Below are 5,462 nucleotides of genomic sequence, written 5' to 3'. Positions count from 1 at the left end.
AGCCAGCGCCCTCCGCCCTTTGCCCCGAAAACACTGCGAGCCAATGCGCTCGCCCTTTGCCCGAAAACACTGCGAGCCAACGCGCTCGCCCTTTGCCCGAAAACACTGCGAGCCAGCGCCCTCGCCCTTTTGCCCGAAAACACTGCGAGCCAGTGCGCTCGCCCTTTTCCCGAAAACACTGCGAGCCAGCGCCCCTCAGCCCTTTGCCCAGAAAACACTGCGAGCCAGTGCGCTCGCCCTTTTCCCGAAAACACTGCGAGCCAGCGCCCTCGCCCTTTGCCCGAAAACACTGCGAGCCAACGCGCTCGCCCTTTGCCCCGAAAACACTGCGAGCCAGCGCCCTCGCCCTTTGCCCGAAAACACTGCGAGCCAGCGCCCTCTCCCTTTGCCCGAAAACACTGCGAGCCAGCGCGCTCTCCCTTTGCCCGAAAACACTGCGAGCCAGCGCCCTCGCCCTTTGCCCGAAAAACACTGCGAGCCAGCGCCCTCGCCCTTTGCCCGAAAACACTGCGAGCCAGCACGCTCGCCCTTTGCCCGAAAACACTGCGAGCCAGCGCCCTCTCCCTTTGCCCGAAAAACACTGCGAGCCAGCGCCCTCGCCCTTTGCCCGAAACACTGCGAGCCAGCGCCCTCGCCCTTTGCCCGAAAACACTGCGAGCCAGTGCGCTCGCCCTTTGCCCCGAAAACACTGCGAGCCAGCGCTCTCGCCCTTTGCCCGAAAACACTGCGAGCCAGCGCCCTCGCCCTTTGCCCGAAAACACTGCGAGCCAGCGCCCTCTCCCCTTTGCCCGAAAACACTGCGAGCCAGTGCGCTCGCCCTTTGCCCGAAAACACTGCGAGCCAGCGCCCTCGCCCTTTGCCCGAAAACACTGCGAGCCAGCACGCTCGCCCTTTGCCCGAAAACACTGCGAGCCAGTGCGCTCGCCCCTTTGCCCGAAAACACTGCGAGCCAGCGCCCTCTCCCCTTTGCCCGAAAACACTGCGAGCCAGCGCCCTCCTCCCTTGCCCGAAAACACTGCGAGCCAGCACGCTCGCCCTTTGCCCGGAAAACACTGCGAGCCAGCGCCCTCGCCCTTTGCCCGAAAACACTGCGAGCCAGCGCCCTCGCCCTTTGCCCGAAAACACTGCGAGGCCAGTGCGCTCGCCCTTTGCCCGAAAACACTGCAGCCAGTGCGCTCGCCCTTTGCCGAAAACACTGCGAGCCAGCGCCCTCTCCCTTTGCCCGAAAACACTGCGAGCCAGCGCCCTCTCCCTTTGCCCGAAAACACTGCGAGCCAGCACGCTCGCCCTTTGCCCGAAAACACTGCGAGCCAGTGCGCTCGCCCCTTTGCCCGGAAAACACTGCGAGCCAGCGCCCTCGCCCTTTGCCCGAAAAACACTGCGAGCCAGCGCTCTCGCCCTTTGCCCGAAAACACTGCGAGCCAGTGCGCTCGCCCTTTTGCCCGAAAACACTGCGAGCCAGCGCCCTCGCCCTTTGCCCGAAAACACTGCGAGCCAGCACACTCGCCCTTTGCCCGAAAACACTGCGAGCCAGTTGTGCTCGCCCTTTGCCCGAAAACACTGCGAGCCAGCGCCCTCGCCCTTTGCCCGAAAACACTGCGAGCCAGCGCCCTCTCCCTTTGCCCGAAAACACTGTGAGCCAGCGCCCCTCGCCCCTTTGCCCCGAAAACACTGCGAGCCAGCACCCCTCAGCCCTTTGCCCGAAAACACTGCGAGCCAGCGCCCTCGCCCTTTGCCCGAAAACACTGCGAGCCAGCGCGCTCGCCCTTTGCCCGAAAACACTGCGAGCCAACGCTCTCGCCCTTTGCCTGAAAACACTGCGAGCCAGCGCTCTCGCCCTTTGCCCGAAAACACTGCGAGCCAGCGCCCTCGCCCCTTTGCCCGAAAACACTGCGAGCCAGCGCTCTCGCCCTTTGCCCGAAAACACTGCGAGCCAGCGCCCCTCGCCCTTTGCCCGAAAACACTGCGAGCCAGCACACCTCGCCCTTTGCCCGAAAACACTGCGAGCCAGCGCCCTCGCCCTTTGCCCGAAAACACTGCGAGCCAATGCGCTCGCCCTTGCCCGAAAACACTGCGAGCCAGTGCGCTCGCCCTTTGCCCGAAAAACACTGCGAGCCAGCGCCCTCCGCCCTTTGCCTGAAAACACTGCGAGCCAGCGCCCTCGCCCTTTGCCCGAAAACACTGCGAGCCAGCGCCCTCGCCCTTTGCCCGAAAACACTGCGAGCCAGCGCCCTCGCCCTTTGGCCCGAAAACACTGCGAGCCAGCGCACTCGCCCTTTGCCCGAAAACACTGCGAGCCAGCGCCCTCGCCCTTTGCCCGAAAACACTGCGAGCCAACGCGCTCTCCCTTTGCCCGAAAACACTGCGAGCCAGCACACTCGCCCTTTTCCCGAAAACACTGCGAGCCAGCGACGCCCTCGCCCTTTGCCCGAAAACACTGCGAGCCAATGCGCTCCGCCCTTTGCCCGAAAACACTGCGAGCCAACGCGCTCAGCCCCTTTGCCCGAAACACTGCGAGCCCAGCGCCCTCGCCCTTTGCCCGAAAACACTGCGAGCCAGTGCGCTCGCCCTTTTCCCGAAAACACTGCGAGCCAGCGCCCTCAGCCCTTTGCCCGAAAACACTGCGAGCCAGTGCGCTCGCCCTTTTCCCGAAAAACACTGCGAGCCAGCGCCCTCGCCCTTTGCCCGAAAACACTGCGAGCCAACGCGCTCGCCCTTTGCCCGAAAACACTGCGAGCCAGCGCCCTCGCCCTTTGCCCGAAAACACTGCGAGCCAGCGCCCTCTCCCTTTGCCCGAAAACACTGCGAGCCAGCGCGCTCTCCCTTTGCCCGAAAACACTGCGAGCCAGCGCCCTCGCCCTTTGCCCGAAAACACTGCGAGCCAGCGCCCTCTGCCCCTTTGCCCGAAAACACTGCGAGCCAGCACGCTCGCCCTTTGCCCCGAAAAACACTGCGAGCCAGCGCCCTCTCCCTTTGCCCAGAAACACTGCGAGCCAGCGGCCCTCGCCCTTTGCCCGAAAACACTGCGAGCCAGCGCCCTCCGCCCTTTGCCCGAGAAAACACTGCGAGCCAGTGCGCTCGCCCTTTGCCCCGAAAACACTGCGAGCCAGCGCTCTCGCCCTTGCCCGAAAACACTGCGAGCCAGCGCCCCTCGCCCTTTGCCCGAAAACACTGCGAGCCAGCGCCCTCTCCCTTTGCCCGAAAACACTGCGAGCCAGTGCGCTCGCACCTTTGCCCGAAAACACTGCGAGCCAGCGCCCTCAGCCCTTTGCCCGAAAACACTGCGAGCCAGCACGCTCGCCCTTTGCCCGAAAACACTGCGAGCCAGTGCGCTCGCCCCTTTGCCCGAAAACACTGCGAGCCAGCGCCCTCTCCCTTGCCCGAAACACTGCGAGCCAAGCGCCCTCTCCCTTTGCCCGAAACACTGCGAGCCAGCACGCTCGCCCTTTGCCCCGAAAACACTGCGAGCCAGCGCCCTCAGCCCTTTGCCCGAAAACACTGCGAGCCCAGCGCCCTCCAGCCCTTTGCCCGAAAACACTGCGAGCCAGTGCGCTCGCCCTTTGCCCGAAAACACTGCCAGCCAGTGCGCTCGCCCTTTGCCCGAAAACACTGCGAGCCAGCGCCCTCGCCCTTTGCCCGAAAACACTGCGAGCCAGCGCCCTCTCCCTTTGCCCGAAAACACTGCGAGCCAGCGCGCTCGCCCTTTGCCCGAAACACTGCGAGCCAGCACGCTCGCCCCTTTGCCTGAAAACACTGCGAGCCAGCACGCTCCGCCCTTTGCCTGAAAACACTGCGAGCCAGCGCGCTCGCACCTTTGCCTGAAAACACTGCGAGCCAGCGCGCTCGCCCTTTGCCCGAAAACACTGCGAGCCAGCGCGCTCTCCCTTTGCCTGAAAACACTGCGAGCCAGCGCACTCGTCCTTTGCCCGAAAACACTGCGAGCCAGCGCGCTCTCCCTTTGCCTGGAAAACACTGCGAGCCAGCGCACTCGTCCTTTGCCCGAAACACTGCGAGCCAACGCGCTCTCCCTTTGCCTGAAAACACTGCGAGCCAGCGCGCTCGCACCTTTGCCCGAAAACACTGCGAGCCAGCGCGCTCTCCCTTTGCCTGAAAACACTGCGAGCCAGCGCCCTCTCCCTTTGCCCGAAAACACTGCGAGCCAGCGCTCCCGCCCTTTGCCCGAAAACACTGCGAGCCAGCGCGCTCGCCCTTTGCCCGAAAACACTGCGAGCCAGCACACTCGCCCTTTGCCCGAAACACTGCGAGCCAGTGCGCTCGCCCTTGCCCGAAAACACTGCGAGCCAGCACACTCGCCCTTTGCCCGAAAACACTGCGAGCCAGCGCAGCTCGCCCTTTGCCCGAAAACACTGCGAGCCAGCGCTCTCGCCCTTTGCCCGAAAACACTGCGAGCCAGCACACTCGCCCTTTGCCCGAAAACACTGCGAGCCAGCGCGCTCTCCCTTTGCCGAAAACACTGCGAGCCAGCGCACATCGCCCTTTGCCCGAAAACACTGCGAGCCAGCGCGCTCCGACCTTTGCCCGAAAACACTGCGAGCCCAGCGCGCTCTCGCCCTTTGCCCCAAAACACTGCGAGCCAGCGCGCTCGCCCTTTGCCCGAAAACACTGCGAGCCAGTGCGCTCTCGCCCTTTGCCCGAAAACACTGCGAGCCAGCGCTCTCGCCCCTTTGCCCGAAAACACTGCGAGCCAGCACACTCGCCCTTTGCCCGAAAACACTGCGAGCCAGCGCTCTCCCGCCCTTTGCCCGAAAACACTGCGAGGCCAGCGCCCTCGCCCTTTGCCCCAAAACACTGCGAGCCAGCGCGCTCGCCCTTTGCCCGAAAACACTGCGAGCCAGTGCGCTCTCGCCCTTTGTCCGAAAACACTGCGAGCCAGCTCTCTCGCCCTTTGCCCGAAAACACTGCGAGCCAGCACACTCGCCCTTTGCCCGAAAACACTGCGAGCCAGCGCTCTCGGCCCTTTGCCCGAAAACACTGCGAGCCAGCGCTCTCGCCCTTTGCCCGAAAACACTGCGAGCCAGCACACTCGCCCTTTGCCCGAAAACACTGCGAGCCAGCGCTCTCCGCCCTTTGCCCGAAAACACTGCGAGCCAGCGCCCTCGGCCCTTTGCCCCAAAACACTGCGAGCCAGCGCGCTCGCCCTTTGCCCGAAAACACTGCGAGCCAGTGCGCTCTCTGCCCTTTGCCCGAAAACACTGCGAGCCAGCGCTCTCGCCCTTTTGCCCGAAAACACTGCGAGCCAGCACACTCGCCCTTTGCCCGAATAACACTGCGAGCCAGAGCTCTCGCCCTTGCCCGAAAACACTGCGAGCCAGCGCTCTCGCCCTTTGCCCGAAAACACTGCGAACCAGCACACTCGCCCTTTGCCCGAAAACACTGCGAGCCAGCGCCCTCGCCGTTTGCCCGAAAACACTGCGAGGCCAGTGCACTCGCTCTTTGCTATT

The sequence above is a fragment of the Hemitrygon akajei genome, chromosome 28, assembly GCF_048418815.1.
Source record: "Hemitrygon akajei chromosome 28, sHemAka1.3, whole genome shotgun sequence".
NCBI classification, from domain to species: domain Eukaryota; kingdom Metazoa; phylum Chordata; class Chondrichthyes; order Myliobatiformes; family Dasyatidae; genus Hemitrygon; species Hemitrygon akajei.
This window is presented reverse-complemented; position numbering follows the sequence as displayed.